The sequence below is a fragment of the Cupressus sempervirens genome, chromosome 7 (assembly GCF_028749045.1).
Source record: "Cupressus sempervirens isolate cs-2001-9-10 chromosome 7, ASM2874904v1, whole genome shotgun sequence".
Taxonomy (NCBI): Eukaryota; Viridiplantae; Streptophyta; class Pinopsida; order Cupressales; family Cupressaceae; genus Cupressus; species Cupressus sempervirens.
Genome location: NC_143124.1, coordinates 167455997 through 167483886, shown reverse-complemented (window position 1 = coordinate 167483886; position 27890 = coordinate 167455997).

Here is a 27890-nt window from a genome sequence, read left to right as displayed (position 1 = left end):
AAAAGAAACAAATGAATTGATATATATGTTATCCAAGATGAACCAAACTAAATGAATCTTTTTCATTCAATCTAAAAGTGAAAAATATATGAAAATGGAGAAATAATTTGAAGACAAAGATATTCAAAAATATTCTTTTGTATTAGTCTTCTAGAGAACAATACACATTTTTGATAAAAAACTCAAAATATAACTTAGAACTTGACAAATTTGTCATTCAATGATCCACTATATTCTCATAATAGAAAGTTGAAACAACATGAAATTAACATAAGAATTTGAACTGACTACAAAAATCATTATCATTGAAAATGACATAGGACTCAGACACTCACTCATATCTTGGAAATCCTTTTATAAGACAAGGATAGTAACAAGCTTTAGATGGGAGGACACTTGTAAAAATTGGATTCAAAAAAATACAAAGACAATTCAAAGTTTTTTTTTTTACAATCATTCTTTGTACTTGGACAAAAGATAGGAAGCAGTTCCAAAACTAGTAGGTGGCAATCTCTTATTAGGTGTCACCAAGATGAGCATATGTACAACTTTAATGATCTATCATACTAAGTGTCTTTTCTCTTCTTCTTTTTTCTTCTACCATTCAATTATGACTTCTAATAGCTTCCTATGGGAAAAGCTTTAATTTCTCTAACTTCTTCCCATTCATAAAGCTCTCTTTTTGTTGGCCATTTAGTTCCTCTAACTTTATCCAAATCAACAACTGCCTTATTCTACTTGGCATCTCTTATGGCTCTTGATTCGGTTACAAACTGATTCATATCAATTTTGACTTTGAAGAGAGAATCAATGGAATCATTGAAAGCAACATTATTTGTATCATTATAAAAAATAGTTGTTACTCCTCCTAGAGCTAGTATTGAGTCAAAATTATTTGACCATTCCTACTAGTATTTTAACTTATTATTAGTATCCAAAATTGGTGGGATGTAAGAATCAACACCCCCTATCATTAACTTCATTTTATTTTGCATAATTTGCAACTTACTAGTAAAGAAACCAATTAAATCTATCACTATCTCCAAACTCTCCTTTACTGTAAAATTTTTATCAAGAAGATCAAGATTTTTGTCCATTAACAAAATTAATCTTTCAAAAAATTGAATTAATGGCCCCATTGATTTATAAAAATAGGTGATAACCATAATAGGGATTCATTGCATATATTCTCAACAGCTTGTAGAGAAATAAAATGGCTATGTGTCTCTTAAGAGATCTTCTTAAAAGTGTGTATCATGTGGATTATCATACCCTTTAGAAATTTTGTTCTTATTTCACCACCTTGTTGTGGAGCTTCAACATCTATATTCATTCCCCATGGCCCAGTATCACTTTGCACTTATTCTATAGTCTAAATTGATGTCTCTTGAGTGGTCTTTTCTTATTTCTTTCTTTTGACTTCTACTTTTCTATGGTCTGTTGCCTTGAAATAATATTTTAAGGATGCCACTTCATTTTCTAGCTTCTTAACTTTTGATTCTAACTAATTTATTTTATGTCCATAGACATAGCTCTTTTTGAGCTCTTCCTCAAATAATTTTCTAATGTCAATGTAATCATGGAAGGTCTTGGCTAATCAGGTCTCAATTTGTTCAACCTTGGCCTCATTCATGAATTAAAGATGTTCCAAGTTCTTTTAGATTTCTATACTAGAAGTATTTTGCATTGTCCACACTATCATATTTCCTTGAGAAGTTCTTTGAATGCCCATTAGATTTGGCTAGTTTTTTTTAGGTGCCATGCTCCATACTACAAAGGACTTAGGTTTTATGTTGAATCCTAGCCCACTTTGGAAACTAGCAACACCAAATACCTTAGATGAAATTGAATTCTCTTATTTCCTAATATAGTCCAACATGAATGCTTGCTCAAGATCCCAACTGATCACTAAAAGAATTACATTCCTTTGTACAAGGTCTCTAGCCCATGTAGGAGTCAATTTCTCACTTTTAGGATCATATGCCTATAATTTATGTACTAGTTCTTGAGTCTTCTCCTCAGATTCACTTGGCTTGAGTTTCAAAAAATATTCACTGTGTATAAAAAAACTTTTAAACTCAACACATTTCAGGAATTCATCATACTCCATGAATTTCTCTTCTTGGATGATCATATCATCCAATTTGGTTGTTGTCAATTGTAAATTAGTTAGAGATTTCTCTATTGCTATTACTTTGTCTTGCAAATTTTTTTTTGTTAAATTAGAAATATCTTGGTTTTTATTGGCCATCAATTGTAGTGTCCCATGTTTTACCTTATTAGATACTTGGATCATTTTTTCTTCCTTTTTTTGCCTCTAGCTACACATGATATTGTTTCCAAGTCATCCCCTTTAACTTCCAAACCTACATCAGGCTTAGGGGACTCAGGGTTTACCCTCCCTTATTCACCTATTGGCTCCTTAGGCAATTGTGCCATGATATCATCATAATTTTCTACCATCTTCCTTAGTATATAGGGGTATGGAACATCTAAGTAAAAAACCCTTGAAATTTGGGTCTATCCTCTTTAATTCATTCTCCACACTGATGATGTCATCAAATTTCCTTAATCTTTCAATAGCTTCCCCTTTAGGTACAAGGTTCCTAACTAAATCCTCTAGAAAAAGTTCCTTACTAACAAGAAGTACATAACCCCTAATCTCTTTCAAGGTAATTTTCATGAAATATTCAAGATCATCTAGGGTTGTACATAAATTATAATTCCTAAGGAAAGAATGAATTTGATCTAAAGATTCATTTCTAGTGGAAAATTCTCCTATCTTGAAACATATACATAAAAAGGTGCTCTTGTGTAGTTTTGGCCCTAAGTACTCCCTATCTACCATAATCAATTACCATAAAAATTCAATAATTGCAAGCCTAGGAGGGATATACTTTGTAATACATGAGGTGGCTGAGGAGATGCTAAAAATCTCATAAGAGATTTTTTTTGGAATAAGAAGATGTCACTCCAATTGCAATCTAATCTAATATGTTTAGGCAAGAGGCTTGTTTTTAACAAACTTTTTAAAATTTCTAGGTCCCTAGAGAAGTTGGGGTTTAACATTTTCTTTTTTCTTTTTTTTTTTGGTGAAAGTGGATGAACCACATAATATATATTAATAAAATAAACTGGTTCATGAGCTCAACTAGGAAAGAACTAGAATGAAAACCCAACATCCTTGCAAAATGTACACATTACAATTCATCGATAAATACAACATATAGTATTGATGAGTAAATTGGTTTACAAACTGATGAGAGAATCCCACCATTAACAAAGTATATAATATTAACATATATTCTAGTCTATCCATTAGCCATTAGTCAACTCAAACCTAATCAAAAAATGAACTGTTGTAATGCTTCAAGACATAGAGATTAACCATAAAAGAGAGAGGAGAAATATAACTAAAAATGCACCTCAACTTTGCATAATAAGTCCACAAAAAATTGAGCCTGAACCAATCAAAATTACCATAATTGGAAAAAACAAAATAATATCAAAGTGTGGTAGTATCTATCCCATACCCATGTCCAAAGTTGTACTAGAACCTCTCCATTCTCATTAGATGTATAATCAATGAAATCTAGATTGATGTATCCAACATTTTCTTACAAGATGATATGGATGAACAATGGATAATGGTGGAATTTGAAATTCCACAATTCTCCTCTCTATGTTGATTCAATATGCCCTTGCATCTGCTCAATGATGTAACCCATGTAATCATATTACATGTTATGGAAAGCATCCTACACATCTCAAGCTATAATTTATATTGATCCATACATCATATCAGAGCCATCATTTATCAATACCTTGTGGATACCATACACAATTTTCTTACAGTAATTTTTGAATTTTCTCATAGGCATCATTATCTCTACCTTCTTAGGAAAATCTCCTAAATTTTTTAGGTCTATAGGGATATGATACATCATCACTTTTCCAATTTAAGAACTTTTATTTCTTTCAAACTTTTCTTGAATCTCATCTGTATTACTTGGGACACTCATTTGACCTTCCAATCCAAAAGCTTCAATAAATGAAGCATGATCCAATGTACACAAAATACTCCATCATATTTGTGGAATATTTTGTTTGCTATATTGTATGATTTAATTAGGGATTTCACCAAATCAACATCCATATATACCTCTAGGAATAATAGCTTCACCATATTTCTTCTTTGTGGGTTGCAAATGGAGCTCTTATCAGACCTATTGTTGTAAAAGTATCTGAAAAAATCATAACCATTAACACCTGCATCGTTGTAGAATGCATACAAGTCTCATATAATGATCATTTGCAAAGATGGCATTTGATGACTCTGGGAATATATTTATCCACTCATCTGCATATTTATTCATCTGTCTTTTCCCAAATTTTCCTTCTTTTGAAATTGATTTTTTTTTGCAGCTTCCATGTCTTTATCTTGGATTGCTTCTACATCAGTTTCTAACATATTTTCTAGAAATAAGATTTGATAGCTTCATCTGCAAATAAGATCTGAAAGCTCTGCAACTTCTCAAATTCTTCATGCTCTATAAATGGTATTCTTGTTTCATCTTAGAAATTGTCTTTTATGTTATGTGTAATTCATCATATTATTTACTACATTAATTCCTTGTATGCACAAGCTTTAAATCTTAGTATTTCTATCATCTCATGGACTGTCAACTTAATTATCCAGCTTAACACTTTCTTTTACTTTTAAAAACTTATTGGTCAAAACCCTTATGTCCTTTTACAACTCAAAGAAAGAGAAAACACTTTTTAATGTTATATTTAGGGCTTGCAATCTTACACCTTTTATTTGAAATTCAAACCCTCCATAACCCTGTAGAATAGAAAAATTACCCTTGCAATCTTATACTCAATCCTTTTTCATATCAGTGGAAACATTACCTTTAATTTTATTTTCCAACCATGAAACCACACCTGATAATCATCAAGTGTTTGTATAATATCAACACTATGCATTGAAAACTTTATGATCTTATCCTTCAATGATACCCATAGCATTGGATCTTGTTTTTTTTTGCTTTACAATCTCATGCTAACAAATATACAAGCTTCCATTGTAACTTTGGGATTCTTTCCTCTAGCTATTGCTTTAACCCTCTGACCATATGCTATAGTTAGCTTTATTTCTTACCATAACCCTAGAGGTATTAAATTTAGCTTTAATTTAGTCTCCTAATCATGTACTTGACTCTTTCTCATGGCATCAAGACCCTCCTTATTTCATCTTTTGAACTTATGCTTTACCTTATTCCATAGCTACAAGAGTCTTTACTAATTGCATTGTGATGTTACAATCTATCACTTTTGATATCCATAGAAGATTTTATTGACATCTTATCAATTTTTCTATACTTGTGCACTAGGCCCCACATCATAAGATCATAAGCATCATATGATTTAAAATTCTACACTTTATGATCTGATGCTTCCAATCTATGTCTATGATTGGGACTTCATTAAAAATTATTTACACCTTTACAATACTCCTTTCATCATAAGATCATAACTCTTGCCGTTATTCAGGAAAATAACTTACAATGCTAGGCTCTCAACATGAGTGTACAATTGGAACCCATGTAAAGTACATCTATACATTTATGCTTGTGTTAGATATCATGACTTCGGGAGACCAAACAATTACCACTTACGATCTTGTGCTAAAATTTATGTCATTGCATTGGGAGATTGAAAATGTAAGACTCATGACTCCACACTAATGACTTTGATCATGAGATCATAAAGAGATGGAAATTTTGAAAATTAGATATGATCTCCAGTTAGACACAAAACTTGGGTTTAAAACCAACTCGACTATGGAATAAGAAATTTTTTCAATGGTTAAGAATGATACACAAATTTTTGAATAAGGAAATTTTTGAATTGAATAAGGGTAAAAACCTACTAGGTCAGGGTTTTTATAGAAATCTTGTCAATCATACATGAAAAACCCTAGTTGCACAAAACTCTTCATGAGATTTTCACAATATATTTTTAGAATTTTGGGACATTGAAAATATAGGATATCAATAGGTTCATCATTCCTTCGACCCCCATAAGATATCAGTGGCTTTGTCTTAGGATAATGGATAACTTTTATCCATGCAAGAATTCAAAATTTCTAGGTTAAGTAGACCACACACATGACATCACTTGACAACATTTGGAGTTCAATGCATGACAAAGAAGGTGAATGCACAAAATAAACTAGAACCACATTACTATACAAAATTTACAAAATATAAAAAACCTTGAGCTAATGTTCATGGAAAAACAAGTACTCCAACAAAAATACCTTTTCAAGAAATTTCCATGAACTAGCAATTCCAGAATACCTCCTGATAGTTCTTTTGTAAAATAAGAATCTTCTCTCAAATTCTCATGAATTAAATATGGTCCAAACCAAATAGGATCAAACTTTTTCATGTTTTACCTTCTCTTCTAGTGTAGAATTCCATAACAACACCATATCCTCTAGTTGAAATTTTCTTACTACTATCTTCTTATCATATATATGCTTCATTTGGACTTACAACTTTGCATTTATGGCAGATGTGTCTCTCCTTGTTTCATCTAGTTGTAGAATATCATCCATCCTTATTGGAATTTCATCAATGATTTCTTCATTATATTTTTGGGAAAAATTTTACATCCCCCTTACATTATTTTGGGGAAATCTAGTTTATATTCCATATACTAAATCAAATGGTGCACATTCTTTATCCTTTTTTATGTTGCCCTTTCAGCTCGTAGTGCCAATGGTAATTTGAATCCCAAGCCCACTTATTCCCATCTAAGATCCTCTTAATGATATTCAACAAACTCTTATTACTTAATTCTTCTGGTCCATTTCCCTGGGGGTGATATGGTGATGAAGTGGATCTAGTAATACCATATATTTCACAAATTTTTTTGAATTCTTCATATCTAAAATACATTGCATTATCTATGACTATCTTCTCAGGGAAGCCAAACCTAACTACGATGTTAATCAAGATAAAATTCATCACTACTTTGTTGCTAGACCTTTTACAAGGGATTGCTTCTACCCATTTTATGAAATAGTCAGTTGCCACCATAATCCAAGAATGTCTTCCACTTGACCTATTTATAATCTCACCTATAAAATCAATTCCCCACTATTGAAATGGTTCTTGCACTTCTACTGATTTCAATGGTAAATTTCTAGAAATTTTTCACTTATTAGTGAATCTCTAACAAGTATCACATTTTTTTACAAGTTTATGTGCATCCTTAAAAAGAGAGGGTGACCAAAATCCCACTGTAGTCACTTTGATAGCTATTTTCTTAGCCATGTAATGGCCTCCACATATTCCACCATGCATCTCATTAAATATTGTTGTTGAATGTTCCTCATTAATACATTTAAGTAGCACGCCTTCCATACTTCTCCATCATAGCTTCCCACCCACAATAACATATCTAATAACTTGTAGTTTTAAGGCTCTCTTCTAATTATCAAAAAACTCTGGTGGAACTTTCATATGTTACAAGTAAAATATTGTTTCCTTGTAACAATCATATACATCCATGTCACATAATCCACTCTTGCAATCATCATCAAGATAGTTTATTCGATTTGCTTCAAGATTAGCCTTTCTCATTATCTTAGCAAAACCTTTCCCTCTAACTAACTTGGTAACTTTGACATCTATGTTAAATTATTGGATCCTATTGATCCAGTAGCATCTTTTCTAGATACCTCCAACTAAGAAGATATATCTTTGACAACTGCACTAGGCATAAATGCAATTACAATGGCACCAACTAGATAACATCTAAAACCTTTCATAACTTCGACAAGGTCATACATGTTCCTCTCATTAATATCATATTTTAATTCTATAAGTTGGAGTGACTTGCTAAAAAATGTAATGGTTTGTATATAGTGCTCCTCATTCTTTTGAAGTAAAACTACTGCTATGGTATGGAAAGAGACAAAAGAAAATATATGCATTGTCTTTAGATACTTTGGTGTCCTTAAAGATGGTGTATTTTTTATGCCATATTTGATTTCTTGGAAATAAATAGATGGCTAACCTTCCCAACTAATTATTGCTCCTTTCTTGAGTATTTTGGAAATAGGTCTACTAATCTCAGCATAATTAGTCACAAACCTTGTCAAAAAATTGACTTGGCCAAAGAAGGATTGAATACCTTTGACATTTTTAGGCTTAGGAACCTTATTTATTGCCACCAAATTTTTTTTATCAATCTTAACTTCATCTTTGGATACTATGTGGCCAAGCAATTTTCCTTCTGTTACTCCAAAAGTTCACTTTTTTGGGTTCAATGAAACTCCATACTCCAAGGATTTTACAAAAAAATGTTGAAATACCTACAGTGGTCCTCAAATTTTTTTGAATAAGTTGTCAAATCATCCTAATAAACAATGATGAACTTCTCAATATATTCTTTAAATGCAACATCTATGGTTCTTTGGAATGTAGCTCATGCATTTATCAAACCAAAAGGCATTTGAACATACACATATGTTCCCTAAGGAGTTGTGAATGATATATCTTGAACTACTCCTTTTCATCAACCAAAACTTGGTTGTATCAAAAAAAACCATCCATCATGGACATTAATTCAGTACTAGTTAGTTGTTGCAACATAGGCTCTATGTTTGGCAAGACATTGTTATTTTTTAGGGAAGCAATATTCAAATTCTTGAAGTCCACACGCAACCTAATGTCACCATTCTTTTTCCTAATGGGAACTAGGTTAGATACCCATGAAGAATGTATGATAGGTTTAATTATCCCTCCATCCCCTAGCTTCATAAGATCTTCTTGCATCTTGGGGGATGATGTGGGGTTAACAAGTCTTTTCTTTTATCTAAAAGGCTTGACATTCTCTCTTAGTGGTATTACAGGCTGAAAAAGGTCTTCCCTACAAGCTTTAAGATCATCACATGACCATGTAAAGGCATAACTATATTTTCTTAGAAAATTAATCAAGGATTATCTAATTATAGGAGATAGAGTCTTACCTATGTATACCTTCTTGGGGTGATTCAGTTGTTCCAAGGTTTACTTCTTCAAGCTCCCATGGTTTTTTATTTTTGACTTCTAAATGAACTATGTCCTTATTGTTTGAGACACTCTCTAACACCACCAATCTTTTAGGCACTTTGTTTGTTTTTAATTGCAAAATTTATTGGCCAGAAATGGTGTCCTTGCCATCTATTTTCTCACAAAATGTACTGCAATCCAGCTCCTAGCCACAATATTTTCATCAAGTAGGAGAAAATTTAAAATATCTTTATCATCCTCAATTACCTACCAATTTTCTATTTTGTGAGGAATGGATGGTCTCCTCTACATCTCAATCTTAGAAACACTAGCAAACGATATGGTTTTAGGCTTAATGGCTACATTAGCTAGTAGATACACCCTCTCATTTTTACTCCTATCCATCTCAGAAATCCCAAAAGCATCAAATGCTTCAATCTAATCCCAAAAAAAATTCCTATACTATTTCAACCTCTTGTTCTTGGATGCATATGTTTCCTTTATCTGAGACACAACCAATTCCAAATCACCAATAACATGCAATTTTTTTATGTCATTATTTGTAGACACTTTTAATCCAAGTAACAATGCTTCATACTCTACAATGCTATCGATACATCAAAAATTTAGGTTGAATGATTATCTAAATGTATTCTTATCTAGAGATATGAAAACTACTCCAGATCCTGAATCATCCTTGCAGTTAACCCCATCAAAATACATAGTCCAAAGATTTTGAGAATCTAGATATTTTTCTGCTTCTTGTGAAATTAATGGGACTAGATTTTCAATTTCTTAAATGGTGATTTCAGCTCTAAAAGAATTCACCTCTATTTCTAGAAAATAAGTAGCATCTATATCAATATTATCTTAAAATATGTGGGTGAATCTTGGTTCTCTATTAACCTTAGTGTCTCCTATGTGAAATGTGGCATAACATAGATCACTTTGTATGCTACCTCCCATTGTAGTGCTCCACTTTCTTGAGAGAAACATTCTATGATGTGGAGAAATATCAACTACTAAGAAAGTCATTGTTAAGTCAACATGAGGATAAGAAGCTAGTTTAAAAGGTAATCCATTAATTTTTCCTATGATAGGGAACTCTTTGGCATCCACTATTGTACACCTACCTTGATTTGTATCTACCTCTAAACCAAGTGCTTCAATGATTCTAAATGGCATGATAGTATTTGAGGCTCCTAAATCAATAATGCAAATTTTTAAAGTTTTGTCTATAGCATCTTAAAATGGAATCACTTCCATGTTAAGAGTGTTTAGCCCTTTGTATAAGTTCTTTGGGGTCATGTCAAGCACCTTGAATGGGTTTTTACATGGATCTAGTAGTTTTCCCCATGTTCTACTTTGCTCTCTCTCTCTCTCTCTCTCTCTCTCTCTCTCTCTCTCTCTCTCTCTCTCTCTCTCTCTCTCTCTCTCTCTCTCTCTCTCTCTCTCTCTCGCTCTCTCTCTAGCCTATATTTGACAATTTTCTCTATGAAATTGAGAAAATTGACTTCTAGGTCAAGGATGAGCTACTAGGCCAAAGTTGACCTTGACCCTGACCTAGGTGAAGCAAAAACTTGACTCTAAAGTAGGGCAGTATTGACCTTGTCCCTAACACTAGATCTCATTTTTAATTTCTAGGAGTTTTGGGATCTCGAGCTTTAGAAAGTTTCTTTTCCCACTTCCCGGTTGGTTGTTTCAAGTTTTAGAATGGTAGACTCTTAAATTACATTTAATCTAGGTCTATTATTAGGGGTTAAGGTTAAATGGGATTTAGTACTCCTATGTCGACCTTCTCTATGTGTTATTTCCCTAGATCATTATATAAGGAAGCCTTCTTCCCTCATTTTGACATCTACTTTTTATGAAGAGCATATACTTTCCATCCAATCATATCTACAAGAAATCCATTAACACATTCATGATCTATTAGCAACTACCTACTATTCATAAGGAGATATTATCAACCATTCTATCAAGCATTCAATTTTTCCATTGAAGGTCAAATATTGAAGCATTCAAACCTTTGAAGGGATTTGGTTCAAGCATTCAAGATTCATCATTAAAACCCTAGATCTAGCCATCATAGTGGTGTGATCTTCCTTTAAGATCCTTTACTCATCTTTAATTTCTATTCATTCTTCTATCAAGGTGGATTCCAAGCATGCAATCATGTAGGTTTTTATTTACGCTTCTTAATGTTATGTTTAAGCTTTCATATCAATATATTTTTTACATTTCAAGTACAATTGCATATTTATTAAGTATCATAGCTTCATTGTTAGATTTACTTCTACTACTTGCTAGCATTCCTTTTGTCAATTCTATTATTAAGGTTGATTCCAAATTGGGGTTTAACAAGGAAAACCCTTATCCAAACAATAAAACCATTTTTTTGCAAATATAGGTGTGCAACAACGAATTGAAGAGTAGATTCAGTTATCGTTTTTGTTGAACTTGCAATATCCACGAACATAAATTTTTCAGAGTAGTACAAGTCAAGGGCAACTTTTCGAGGTACAATTGTGCCCTAGGGTAAGATTGTGCCCAACTATCAGGGTCAAGGTCAAGATCAACCTCCCTTCAAAAAGACAAAATATCTCTAGGTTTTCTCCATCTAGACATTTCTAGTCTTGAACAAATTGTAGATTTTTGAGAAACTACATATAGACAATAGAAAATAAGACTTTCCAAATTCAAGGTTAGTATTTGTCTTTTATTTATTTTATGATTTAAGAACATACTTCCCCATAATAGAAAGATCATAAAACCCCCCTTTCTCCCTAATATCCATGACATGATCCATTTCTACATTGATCACTTTCTTGTGCTTAATCAATTTGGATCACCCAAAGAAAATAGGGTTAAGAAAGGGAAACCTTTTTTTCTTCCTATTCACTTCCATTTATGATTAGACTAAGGAAGAAAGGGTCAATTTTCTCCATGCATGTTATAGATGAATTATCCAAATATATCTGGGGTATTTGGGATATGACTCCTTTGTCTTCCTTGTCTTTTACTACAAGTGATATTTCTTGCCCTATTGATGACTCATCTTCAGTAGTATCACTATTCCCTATTCTTGCTAATGAAGAAAGGGCTTTATTCTTGTGTTCTTCTATCTAAAACATCTCAAATAGAGGGAATTTAATAGTAATTTGTGACAACATGGATGTCTACATGATCAGATGCAATAGGTTTGAAAATATTACCTCTAGCTTCTTGTACTTGACCTATGGGCTCCTCCACTTATCTGATGATGTCAAGATTTGATTTCTTTTCTTGTACATTGATCTTGACTATCTCTACACTTTGGAGCTACACTTTCTTTTTGGGTTCCCATTTCTTATTCTTGTTGTCTTTGATTTTGACTATCATTGGATTATCCTCTTTCTTCCTATCATCCATTTTATCAGTTATGTCTTTAATAAAAATACCAGATTCTTTCTCAATAGCATTGTTTATTATTTTAGTTTTTGGATTATAAGCATTGTGAACTTGGGCTACCACCTCAGTAGTTATCCTATCAATTTTTTCATTAAATGGTTTCCTCAAATTCATATCCTCAACATCTAATATCATATTGCACATCCTATCCTTAATCTAATACTCATTGTCAAAAAATACTTATTGATGATGCAATTGATACATACTTCTCTGACTACTAATGTCAATCTTAGATTCCTCTAGATCATTTTTTTCACCATTATCACATAGATTAATCATATTCAATTCCACATCTTCATGGTTCTTTTCTTTGTCACCTTCTAAAGGTTGTATTTTTTATTTGCAAAAAATAATTGGGCAACAACACAATAATCAAGAGAGTGAGGAGATTGGCATATAATACACCAAGGCATGTCCTCCATCATATATATAGAAATTCTCTACTATGTATTTGGTGTACTTTTATCCTTTGTGCCTTGGGTAGGGTTAGGAATAGGCTTGTCATCCTTCAATTGTGTGTTATACAGATAGATCTACAATATGATTTGCTTATTGTAGTTATTTTTGAGTTGAGGTTTCTCACCAAAATTTGGCTTATTTTCTTGATTTATTGGTAGAATTAGATTCTTAGGTAGATTCAAAACTTGGCCCATCTTATCATCCTCAGTATTCTTAGTTTTAATAGGCTTATTCCCTTCTTTTCTATTACCCCTAGGATTAAATAACTTTGGATCATCACTTCTCCCTAGCTTACTAGATGCTCTTCTATTATTTTCAATATTAACAACCATTTTAAAATAATCCCTTAATATCATGGGATTTTTTTCTCTTAGGGTATAGGCCATCTTACTATCAAGAGCATTGAAATAAGTGGTCAGACACACATTATCACCTAATCTCACCACTTGAAATAACTTATACATTCCCTTCTATAATCTTATGGTAAAATGAAATGTTGATTCATTTGGATTTTACTTTATGTTGTTGAACTCATCAACATAAAACATGCATTAGTGTTATCATCATACTACTCGTTAAACAACTTCCTATATCATCTCAAGAGTTAATACTATCATCAAGTAACCTTCTAAACAAATCCCTTGCATCTTTAGTAAGTGTGTGCATGAATAAATTCATAAAAGTGTCCTCCTTCTTGACTTCATAGTCATTTAAAATGTCAATGAACTTTCTAAGATGTTCTTCACTAGTTATAATAGCATTATTGCCTGAAAAATTAATGACTATCTCTTACATCATTTGAGATGGGAAGAGGAAAACTAGGTATACCTACAATAGACATTTTCTTATGTTTCTCCATATAGATAGGTCTCTTCTAGATAACTAAGGCATTTGAAGTTCCTAGTCTTGTCCCTTGGGTCTGCACATGGATTTGAGCTTGCAAAGTAGTAGATCTTTGGCTAATAGTTTTGGAAAAGGAAGCTAGAACTGACTGAGACAAATTTCGGCTAGTCACTATAGGTCCAAAAATTGGAACTAAAACCATAGGTTGTGAGGGTTGATTTGACCAAGATTCTAGGGCTAAGGTGGACTTGAGAAAATATATCTTTCTTCTAGTCTTTGTAGCCTAAGCCTCATTTATAACCTTCTAAAGTTCTTTAGCTAGATCTTCTCTTTCCTTATTTTCTCCTTCTAAGTCTAACTCTAGTTTGGACATGATAGGAATTTGAGATGAAACTTGAGGCTCACTAATTTGAATCCCTACAAAAAAATTCTTTCCTTTATTAGGATTCTTTATAGTCAAATATATGACATCTTCTTCAATAGGTTTGTAGGGCTAGATCTAGGAGATAATAGGTTCTTCCTTCTCTTTTAGAAGGAATTCTTGGTCTTGGGTTAACTCTTCAACACCACCAAAAATAACTAAATGCAAAGTAGAAGATCTTTCTTGCAACTTTCTATTTTATTCTTCTAGAACCTCCATCCTTCTGAGAAGGTTGTCTCTTTCAATGAGAGAATTCATAGTTATTTTCTCTTTCTCCTTTTCCAAACATATGCATTTGGCATCTTCTTCAAGAACTCTTTTCCTTAGGGCTTCCAACTCTGTCAATAAGTCATTAGGGTTTGTAATAGTTGTTTATGATTCTATAGGATCACTTAGGTTAATGAGGTTTCTCTCAATAAAAGGTACATGCCTAGGGTGAGATCTACTTGATTGAATGCTTCTAGGTCTCAGATGTTGATTTATTCCTCCTAAATCACCTAATCTAAAAATAGTATGTCCCATGGATGACACAATTTTATCTTAGTAAAGTTTCTCTTTTTGAAAAGGTGTGGTAAAAAGACTGCCCAAAGCCCTAGTACTCTTAGACTCAGAACTATGGGACAACATTTCTTGCTCAACTATAGGATGGAATTAAGGTTTGTCTCTAGACTTCCATGTGTGATTCGACTTCCCTTTATTCTTAGGCCAAACTTTTCTACCAAGTTTTGGCAATTTTGTATATAATAGGATTTCTAGGTTTTTTCTCACATAAGCTCTCATATTATTTCTTTTATCAACCATTTCTAATTATAATATCAGAGGTAGCTAACAAAACCTTTGACCAAGCCACCACCCACTATAGGAAAAACTTTAATTATGGCTAGAAGATAGGAAATATCATCAGAAAAACATGTCTAAAAACTAATCTGACACAAGGGTCCAATTAAAAATTACTTTAATATCATGTAATCCAAGAATATAATTTTTGACTTATAGATAAAGCACTATTTAAACATATCTCATGTCATGCAACCCCTGTAGTATTAGGACTTTTTAGATTCTCAAGGTTAGTCACTCAAAAGAGACCAATATAGGGATTTTTTTAGTGGTGAATATTCATAATTTTATGAGTTTTAGAATTTTTTTGCTAGTAAATTGGCTAATAATTTAAGATTTAATGCAACCTAAATCACCACATTTTTATTAAATTTAGTTCTAAAATATTTAAAATCACTCAATAATCTATTTTATTAAAAAAATTAAACTCAAAGATTTGCCACAACATTCGATACATGATTAGATTTGATTCACCTAAATATTATATATTATCAAAGAAATTAAAATTAATTCACCAATAATTATCATAGTTATTAGTTACTTTAAGGATATATTACCAATATTTAGTTTTTACTATTGATTAAAAATATAATGTAATTATCCTCATAGTTTCCATGAGATAAAACATGTTTAATTTTGATTTGTAGTATTCCATGATAATTAGTGAACTTTCTATTATTATTGAGATTTTCCAATATTTTCTAGTCAAAAATTATGATTAAAAAATAATTGCCAACGTAAATAATATTTAAAATTAAAAAATTGAGAGATTCACTGATAAAAATAATTTGATTTTTCAAAATAATGAAAGATTCAAAAATAATTTATATCTTTTTCTAGAGGGGGGTTTCTAAAGTTTACCCTAGACCAATACAAGCATGTGCAAGAGATAAGTAAGAAAATGACTACAAAAGTACAATTTATACCAGAGACTAGAGTAAGTTAAACAATGAATTTCTCTACACAAGTCCCTAGCAGAGTCAACATTTTGTTGGTGTTTTAAAACTATAGATCTAAAACAACACCATAATACAAAATAAAGGTAGATACCTAGGGGTTAGCTACTTCCCATCTTCAACATAATCTATGTTGGATCTAAACCAACTTAACAAAGCACATGGGCTTTCTACACTTTAGTCTCTGCAAGCCTAGGTGGGTATACCTAGGGATTTCAACATTTCTTCATAATTTCATACAACATGTATCCATATAGATAAGATTTGGTATTTTAATCTTCTTGGGATTGAAATAAACTAATGAAATATAGTAGCTAACTACAAATTCAAGAGTTATCACAATAAGTGAATGACCAACATATAAATTTTTATTACAAACTTTATATATTGATTGGATTTTAAATGATTTATGCAACTAAATGACTCTCAATTTGTATCTCAATTAATGATTAGTTCCTTATCCATTGTTATACCAAGTCATATTAGTAAATTTTGATCTATTCAATTGACTTTTAATTAAATATATCAGTTGTTGACCTCAAATCCTATTCTTATCATATCCATTCCATACACTTAGAAACCCTATCAATTCATAGAAGCATTTACTTAATTGCTTGAATTAAAAGAAACAAATTAATTGATATACAAGTTATCCAAGATGCACTAGAATAAAAGAACTTTTTTCAATCAATCTCAAGGTGACAAATATATGAAAATGGAGACAGAATTTGAAGACATAGATATTCAAAAATATCCATTTATATTAATCTTCTTAAGAACAATATAAATATCTAATACAAAACTAAAAATACTAAAAATATAACTTAGAACTTGACAAATTTGTCATTCAATGATCCACTATACTCTCATAATACAAATTTGAAACAACATGAAATTATCATAAGAATTTGGACCGATGACAAAAAGCATTATCATTGAAAATAGCATAGGACTTGGTCCCTCACTCCACATCTTGGAAATCATTTTATAATACAAGCAATATAACAAGATTTATATGGGAGGACACTTGTAAAAATTTTATTCAAACACAAATAAAAAGGAAATTCAAATATTTTCCTTTTTACAAGCATTCTTTGTACTTGGACAAAAGATTGGAAGCATTTCCAAAACTGGGAGGTGCCAATCTCTATTCAAGTGTCTCCAAGATGAGCATGTGTAAAACTTTAATGATCTATCATAGTCACTATATTTTCTCTATTTTGTCTCTTCTACCATTTATTTATGACTTCTAACTACTCCCTATGGGAAAATCTTTAATTTGTCTAACTGCTTCTCAGACATAAATCTCTTTTTTGTTTGGCCATTTAGTGCTTCTAACTTCATCCAAATTAGTAAATACCTAATTATGCATTAGGTTTGGCTTATTTTGTTTAGATTTCATGCTCCATACTACCAAGGACTTATAGTATTATAGAATATTGACCCTCTTTGGAAACCATCAACACTAAATACCTCATATGAAATTGCTTTCTCTTGTTTCCTGATCAGATCTAGCATCAATGCTTTCTCAAGATCCCAAATAGGCACTAAAATCATTCAACTCCTTTGTATAAGGTCTCTATCCTTTTTAGGAGTCATTGTCTCACTTTTAGGATCATTTGAGATCCTTGCAATTTATCTATGGGTTCTTGAATCTTCTCCCTAGATTCAACTAGCTTGAGTTTCAGGACCAACTCACTCTATTTTACTCTAGCAAGCACTTGGTCACCCATGACACTACTTTTGACTCCTCTTCAACTTCCAAAACAACATCAGGCTAAGAGGGCTTAGGATTTACCCTTCCTTCTTCACCTATTGGTCCTCACACATTTGTTCCATGATATCATCATAATTTTCAACCATCTTCCTTAGCCTATAGGGTTATGCGACATCTAAGAAAAAAACCTTGAAATTTGGGTCAATCCTCTTCAATTTATTTTGCACTCTCATGATGTCATCAATTTTTTGTAATATTTTTTTAGCATCCCCTTTAGCTACAATGTTCATAATTAAATCCTCATGGGTAAATTCCTTAGTAATGGACAATACATAACCTCTGATCTCTTTCAAGGTATTTTTCATGGTTTTTTTTGGACCATACAATCTATATGGGGCAGTAGATAAGTAATAATGCCTAAGGAAAGCATGAATTTTATCTAGATACTATTTACTATATGAAAAATCTCCTATCCTAGAACATCTACATAAAATGATGCCTTTGTGCATAGTTGGCCCAAAGTACTCCCTATCTACCATAATCAATTGCCATCAAAATTCACTGATTACAAACCTAGGATGAATTTAATTTGGCAATTCATGAGGTGGCTAAGGGCATGCAAAAATTCTCATAAGATAAGAATTTTGGAAGAAGAAGATGTCACCCCAATTGTGATCTAATCTCTTTTGTTCAAGAAAAAGCATTGTCCTTAATAAAATTTTCAAAATTTTAGAGGATGTAAAGAAGTCAGGGTCTAATATTTTCATTATTATTGCACTAAAATTATTGAAAATAGAAATAGAATCAAAGTAGTGGTAGCATATATTGCATACCTATGTCCATAGTTGTACTAGAAGCTCTCCATTCTCATCAGATGTCTAATCAATGAAATATGGATTGATGTATCCCATATTTTTGTACAAGATAAGATGCATCAAAAATGAATAATGGTGGAATTCAAAATTCCCCAATTCTCCCCTCTATACTAATTCAATATGTCCTTGCATCTTCTCAATGATGTAACTGATTTAATAATATTCCACACTATGGAAAGAATCCTTCATATCCTAGGCTATAATGTATATTGATCAATACATCATATCAAAGCCATCATTTCTCAATACCTTGTGAATACCATACACAATTTTTTGAAAGTAATTTTTGAATTTACTCATAGGCATTATTTTCTCTACCTTCTTAGGAAAATCTCCTACCTTTTTAGGGTCCATAGGGATATAATGCATCATCAATTTTCCAGTGTAAGCATTCATATTTCTTTCAAACTTTTCTTGAAGCTCATCTATATCAATTGGGACACTCATTTGATCTTCTAGTCTAAAAGCTTCAATGAATGAAGCATGGTCCAATATACACAAAATACTCCCATCATGTCTATGGAATGATTTGGTTGCTAGATTATATGATTGAATTAGGGATTTCATCAAATCAACATCCACATCTACCTTTGGGAATAATAGATTTGTCATATTTCTTCTTCATGGGTTGAAAATGGGGACCTTATTGAACCTATTGTTGTAAAAGTATCTAAAAAGCTCATAACCATTGACACCAAGGAAAATTGCATCTTTGTAGAATTCTTATGGGTCTCTAAAATCCTAATCATTTGTAGAGATGGCATTCAATGACTCAGGGAATATCTTCATCCACTCATCTACATATTTATTCAAATTTCTTGTTGGACTAATTGCCAATGCTCCCCTTCAAGATTCCTGAGATGCCTTAACTACCTCCTTTTTTCTATAAGTCTAGTGGTTATATCAAGCATTAATAGGTCAATCTTTTGGTTCAATGACAACCCTAGCTTGCAATAAGTGGTATCAGATCTTGGTCAAATGTTCAAATCTTCTCAAGTAACACTAAGGGGGGGATTTTTGGATTAATCTCCAACATTCCCCTTCAAGATTTGTGACATGGATTAACTACCTCATGTGTTCTATAAGTCTAGTGGTTGTATCATGCATTAAAAAGTTAATCTTTTGGTACAATAGTAACCCTAGCTTGTAACATTTCTTGTGAAGTTTTTCCTCCTTTTGAAGTTGATGTTAGCTTGGATTTCTTCTACCTCCTTTAGTGACATATTGTCTACAAATAAAATCTAAAAGATCCATCTACAAATAAGATTTGAAAGATCTGCAACTTCTCAAATTCTTCATGCGTTATAAATGGTATTTTTTTTTTAGCTTGAAAAGTGTCTTTTATGTTATGCATACTTCATCAACTTCTTTACTACATTAATTCCTTGCATGCACAAACTTTAAATCTTAGTATTTTTGTCACCTCATGGAGGGTCAACTTAAGTATCTATCTTAGCACTTTCTTTTACTTTTAAAACCTTATTGTTTAAAATCTTCTATCCTTTTCTAGCTTGGAGAAAGAAGAAACACTATTTAAAGTTATATTTAGGGCTTGTGATCTTATGCCTTTTATTTGAAATTCAAACCCTTTGTAACCCCATAACCAAAATGATTAACCTTGAGATCTTACACTTAATCTCTTTTCATATTAACGGAAACATTACCTACAATGTTATTTTCCAACTGCATACCCATGCTTCATAGTCTATGAACATTTATGTAACATCGACACTATGCATTAAAAAATTTACGATCCTATGCTTCAATGATACTCATACGATTGAGGTTTCTCTTTTTTCACCTTAAAATCTCATGCTAATAGCTATACAAACTTCCACCATAACTCCATTATATTTTTCTCTAACTATTTCTTTAACCGTCCAACCATATGCTACATTTACTTTTATTTCTTACTTTAACTTGGGAGGCCTTAACTTTATCTTTAATTTTTTGTCCTGATCATATGCTTGACTATTTATCATGGCATCGAGACCTTCCTTATTTCATCCTCTGAACTAATGCTTTGCCTTATTTTATAGCTGTAGAAGTCTTTACATTATTGGTTAAAAGTTTGTCCCTCTTGGTAACTTGGCTTTACCTTGACTCTCGACACCCAGAATGCAAGGAAAAAAAAGGATGTCACCAAAAAATGGGTTAGTGTATGTGTTATATCACTTCCCTTTGAATTATAATGTACAAATCCCTTATATGCAAGATATGCAATGAATTGTGTCTTTAATAGATCATTGGGATGGGGATATGTTCTTAACCTAAGGAAAGAAGAGGATAAACTAGATTTTTTGCAAACACAAATAACCTAGGCAGAATAATATTTGGCTAACCTATGACAACCATTAAAATAGCTATCACAAACCACCTTGAAGCTACCTAACATCTACTCCTACTTCTAAATGAAAATTAGAGGTCTAATGAAATGCAATCTAGGGACGAAGTGGAGATGCACATGAAAGATGAAATGGAATCCACCTTGACTAATAACCCTCCACTAAAATGGAATCTAGTAAGAACTAGCTTGAAATACATCTATCCTACAATCCCATAGAAATTATTCTAAAATGCAAGGTTAGCTCGGCTGAAGGAGACAATGAAAGGATCCTAGGCATGCTAGTCCTAAATGGAATTAGAACATGACATTACCTAATAGAAAACATCATACAAATACTTAATTCCATCTAACTCTTCGATTCTCATTCAACATCTAGAAATGGAGGGGAGAAAGTTGGATAGAATTTATGATCCTTTCGATTCACTTGGAAAATTGCATACATATGCCTCCACTTAGGGTTCTTGGCCAATTATAGATTCATAAGTTACATTAATAGAGTACTTGAATCACTCAAAAATCCAACAACCATCTATTACAATTCAATATGTTAGAGAAATAAAGTAGAAATGGTTAGAAACCCTCAAAATGGTTCATATTCCTCTTTGATCTATAATAGTCTCCTTGGCACCAAATCCATATAATTCATATTGCAATGATCACAGTGGTTTTAAATCTCCACCGTCAATCTTAAATCAATGATCATGATTAAAAAAGAGAAATATTTCTTATTTTTTCCTTTGTCAATTCTTCTCAACTATCATTCATACAATACCCTTAGCTTGTGCAATGATGCAATGATTGGCTCTTGCTACATCGATGTCTTAACTCAAGATTGAATATAACTCCTTGGGAAGATGTAATAACCTCAGATCTTAACTCTCATGTATTCCTCATAGTTTCACAACCTTCACTCTAGGTTATCTTTAATCACCAGGGATCATGGAAATACATAATTTTGCCCCTTCGCAGCCTTAACCTCACATTAATCATAGCCTGCTACAAAGGTGTGAAGACTCAAAATTTTCATGTCTTAGGTTCATTTTGCACCTTTGCAACTTGACATTCTTGCCAGCTCACAACTTAAAATGTTTCAAATGCCTATTAGCCTATGATGTTGTGATCACTTAACCTTTAACTATCTAGATCAGCTTTCATAATTTCACACCCTAAAATCTTGACTCATCTTTTAACTTTGTGAAGATGCAAATGCATGCTTATGCTCCATCAAGATATTAACCTCAAGTTACCCTTAACTACTAGTGACCCTATGAAGATGTGATGACTAATTTTCACTACTTTAGAGCCTTAACTCCAGGTTAGATTTAATTATCTATGATCCTATGATAACTAATTGATTTAATCATAATTGTATGTTGCACTCGAGAAACTTAGAAGCTAGAGTTTATCTGATCGCATGTGATGCTACAACTATTAGCTTTGACTATCACTTTATGCTCTTCAACCCATTGTAACTTAAATTTATTGAAGCTAGAACTAAGTTATGATCATGCAATTTGATCTTCATTTGATAGTTATGAATCCATTTCTAAGGGAAATTGACTTTTCAACCCATAATGTGTATGTTGAGATGCATTTTGCATCATTGACTTGATTTCTACCTTCTCTCTTGCCACCTTTGACTAAATCATTTATCATTAAACTATAGACCAATATGAATCTTTGTCTCCAACATGCTTTAGAATATAGAACAATGGATCACTCAGAAATTACAAACCTCTTCTCATCAGGGAAAGATTGCCTCCACCAAAACCCTAATCACCTACCCACTTGAACAATCACATGCTCACATGATTTTTCATCTAGTTTGCATTTAGGGTAGATGAGAAGAAGGTATTCCTAGAGATAACCTAGACTTAGACTCAAGACATTGACACATTGACTACAACCTAGAGAAAAATAAAATGCAACTAAAAGTTGGGCAAAAATTGGCTCTTTCTAGGGAACTAGGCATGTTAGTGGCTAGGAAGGAACCTAGAATCTCTAGTTTTGAAAAGAGCTTGGAAAAAACATGAAATATAAAGGATCATTGCCTAGTCCATTGGGTTGTAGAGTGTTAAAGTAGCATAGGGAGATTCTATGCATTTGGGTTGTGGGGAAGTAGGTTAGAAAACTAAAAGAAATAAAATGACAAAGGAAGAAAGAACTAAACTAGGACAGTACAAGATAAAATAAAGCACATAACCTAACACTAGCTATATACAAAGGTAGGAATAATTCCCACCATATAAACTAGTTATAATGAGACTTATGTGAAACCTTTGACTGGCTGATCAAAATAGGAGCCTTTCCTTGATGCATTGATTAGGTGAATATACTTGTTGAAGCAAAAGTACCTCACATGAGATGGTGTTGAGAGCAAACTATTCAAAAATCTTATTAGAGATCAATTCCCCCTTTGAAGTTGATGAAACAATCTTCTCTTCTTCTTAACAATTTAGCTCATTTTGAAATTCTACCATGGAATTATCCCTAATCTCTAATTTCTTTACAATAACTTCTTGAGGGATAGATAGGATGGACAAGAAATCAAGGTGTTTATCAATAACCATGTAATCTTCTACAAGCTTTTCATTCTTCTCTATGATGCAACATTTACTTTCTAATGACCTAAATGGAGTAGTTTCTCTTACTATATCATTCCTTTGATCATTCCTCAAAAACTAAATTTCAAAAACTTATTGCCCTACCAGAAATGTGTTTCTCCATGATCACGGTCTCCTTGCATGTTGGAATTCTATAAAGAACATGAATTTTTTGAGGCAAAAGTTAGCTATGGGTTCTTTATTCTTCATTTGATCTATGTAGAACATCCTCATAGTCAAAATGATATATTTTAGAAAACTAAGTTTTAACATTGTTTTCACCATCATCTTGAAGAACCTCATGACCAAAGATAGTTTGATTCATACTCTCAATTGCACAAAATATATTTTGAGCCTCTTTAATACAAGAAGCCTCCATACCTTTATTCTATCAATCATGAAAAAAATTAATCATTTTCAATTTCTATAGCTCCTTGTTTAGAAAATTGAAGATCACATACCTTACTTCATGTTAGATGAAATCTGACTTCTAGTTGCATAGCCATAATGAACATTGAGTTTTGATTTGTAGGACTAGGCTTCTCATTTTGAGGGATTTTTGCTAATGTTCTATCAAACTGGTCTATGAAATCCCTTAGCTTTTCATCTTCTCTCTTTTTTATTTGAAAGAAAGCACACAAGAATAGGTGTACATTTTCTTCTAGTTTGAATTGAGCTTATTGAACAATCTATGGTGTTTTCAATGTAATTTAGTAGCCATTGAGTTCTACAATTGCTACTGAGTCTTTTGGACTAATTCCTAATGGGCACCAACAATTTGAGTGGTTACTAAGGGAATTTAGTTAGTGTGAACTGCAGTAGTTTAAACTAAGCAAAATTAGGTAGTGTGAAGTCTAGCAGTTCAACCCAAGCACTTTAGTAGTTATCGAGCTTTACAATTTCTACTGAGCTATTAATTCATGTTATGTGAAGCTAGTGTTAACTGAGCCATATGCGAAGTTAGTGTTTACTAAGTGAAGTCATGGTAAACTAGTAATTCAATTTATGCCAAGTGACATGATATCTACCTAGTCACCAGTGCAGACCAAGTTCAAGACTACTTAAAGTTGATCAGTATGGATTGAGCTTCTACTTCTATAGAGTGCATGATGATGCCAAGTAATGAAAGTGGATGTTGAGTATCATAACCTCACCGAGTCATTCTTTAGAACTTGAGTTTCTTCATGTAGGCCAACTTTGTAATATTTGTGTTAACTTGTATTGTTAGCCAACTTTGTAATTATATTATTGGATTGATATATAAGTAATATTTTATATCACATCCAATGTATGCAGAGATGAGAAGTAAGATGCATGGAATATAATGTAATAATCAAAAGAGAAAAAAATTGAATTAAAAAGGCTACAAAAATTGAAGGAACAACAAAGACATATCCATCATAGAAAGGTGATAAACACAATCAAGGAATCTCTATTAGCAATCTAGCTATAAGTCAGAGATCTAATGTGTCATCCTAATAGGTGATCTAGTTCAAATCCTTTAACAAGGTAGACCTAACAGCCTCTTATAAATCTCTTTACCAAGTGCATACTTCATTCTATGTTTGTAAATCCTTTTAGAAGGTGGACCTAGTAATCCTAATTGCTCCTAATAGGGAAAATCATCAGAAGTGCTCAATGTAAGCCTTAACTGGAAAACTTTATGTTGTAGTACAAAATATTGTGGGTATCATCCCCACCCTAGTTTTACTTTCTATTTGGAAGGTTTCTAGGTCACCAAATCTGTGTGTTCAAGTGTTATGGATGTTTTAATTTTTTCAATTTCTCATGCATGCAATTAGATCAGATGTGATGAGTAAGAATTAAAATTGATAAATTTTTTGTAGTTAGTGATTCACCCCTCCCCTCTCATTAACCTAGCTTAGTCCTCTATATTTCCAACAATTGATATTAGAGATTTGTGGTTCTTTGAAGAAAGTTTAACAACTTGAGAAAAGATCAAGGATAATGGAGATATTCTGACTTGATAAAGCCATTGACAATGAAAAGTTGGATCTAGAAATGGCTATTGCCCAACTCAAGAAAGCTAAGGAGAAACTTTCCCAGTCTCTGAAAAGAAGAAAATATCTTGCAAATCAAATGAATGATCATCTCTATGTTGAAGAAAGAATTGAAAACTCTTTCCGTTCAAGCAACTCAAATGAAGTAGATGATGCAATCAAAGAATTCCTAGAGAAGAATGGTTCCCTACAAGAAGAAGTAAGAAAGTTAAAAAGAGAACAATAAATTTAGTCAGTAAGGTTATGTGAAATCTTGGAACAAAGAAACAAGATGAAAGATGAGATAGATGGAAGGAACAATGAAATCTAGAATTAGTCCCTTTAGTAAGAAGACCTTATTGATCAAATCTTCAATGCAAATGAAGAAATTAGGAGCCTAAGATTTGAAAATGAAAGAATGAGGAATGATCTAAATTCTGAAAGAAAAATCAATGAAAGTTTATAGAGTGATCTAAGATCTAAAGGACAAATAAATGAAAGTTTGGAAAATGACCTAAACAATGAAAAGAAAATCAATGAAAGAATGATGAAATCTCAAGAAGCCATGAATAATCTGAATGAACAAAACCTCCATAGGAAAAAAGGAAAAGTGGGAATTGAATACCAAGAAGAAGGTGAATCTTCAACACAAGTTTCTCAAAAGAATCAAAGAACAACTTGCAATCACTGTGGTAAGATAGGTCATTCATCAAATAAATGTTGGAGTAATCGTAAAGAAAGATTCAATGGAAAATCGTACAATTGTAGTCAACATGGTGATAAGTCTAATGAATGCAAAGAGAAACCAAAATTTGAGGGAAAGTGTCACAAGTGCAAGAAAGAAGGTCCTAAGGCATAAAAATGCAAAACTAACTCATTCAATCTAGTAGGGAAAATTGTGAAAGCAATATTTGGTTGGGACTACAATACTTCATGTAGATGTCATTTCTGTGGTGAATATGAACACATTAATATGAATTGTACAAAACATTACTTGAGGAGAGGAGATTCTACTATAAGATGTTTCATTTGTATAAGACTTAGTCATATTGCCAAGAACTATATGAATACAAGTAAGATTGAAGATGAAAAGAAGACAAGAGTAGATGACATTAGGAAGTAGATGAGACAGCAATTGATTCCTAAATCTATCATGGATACTAGTTCAAGCAATGATGGTCATTTCACTCAAGAAGTGGGTGATTCCACCATTCCCAACTAGGTTTCCAATGGAGAACTAGAACTATTTTATCAAGATCACATCCAGATAGGTCCAATTGAAAAGTGACAAAGATCTAATTCAGTATTCATGATACAAAAGGATCACTAAGGAAGATTGGTATTAGTTATCACCAAGTTATCTTCTCTACCAAGTGAGGTTGGGTCTTAGACTCTATTGAGAAAGGTCGGGAGTAACTAGATTTCATATGGCTATAGAGTGTGGACAGGGTAGTAAAGATTCTTATGATTACTATGTCATGAAGCTTTCACTAAGTAATCAAAAGAATAGTGAATGATAACCTATCAAGCACAATGTCAACCTAGCTACCTTTGTATCAAGCATCAATTGTGAAGTTTTAACCAAAAACATGAAATTGAATTCATTTTCACCATGAAATCAAAGTGCTATTGTGAAGAACCAATTTACAGTGAGATCAAGTGACTTCAAGAAAATTTGTAGCAAGTTATCAAGGTTCTCATAGTTTACTGAGTAATCATTGCATCAAGAAACAAAGCAAAGAAATGGTCTAAGATATTGGTGTGAGGAGTAGAGTAGAAAGTGCCAAATTTTAAGCTTGTGCATGGGATTGGAAAAACCGTCAACCCAAGTAGAGCTCAATCAAAAATTCCTCCTAAGGTACTACTCATTAATGATATTCGAACTCATTTCAAGTGTTTTATTCACAAAATTGGAACCCTAGAAATGGATGATGCTATAGGTGAATTATGTGTTAATGGTGTTCTAAAACCCAAAAATAAACATTTGGAAGACAAAGGTTTAACACATATTCCCCACATGCCCTGAGGTTTTCAAATTAAATGGATTAGATACATTCTAAGCCAAGTGCATAATCGTTAACTATGGCTTCAACAAGTTTGATTGTGACAACTACCATAGATACATCATATGTCAAATCACTCTTCACTCCCTCATAGCTCAAGGTATTAATGAAAAAAGTGGCTACCACTTCATCCACCAAATTGCATCCTCCCTCTTCTTTTGCTATCGAGTTAATGTCATCAACAAGGGATGTAGTATCTTCCACGATTCTGATTTCTTTAGTAGTAAGCACTTCAATTTTGGATACTATAG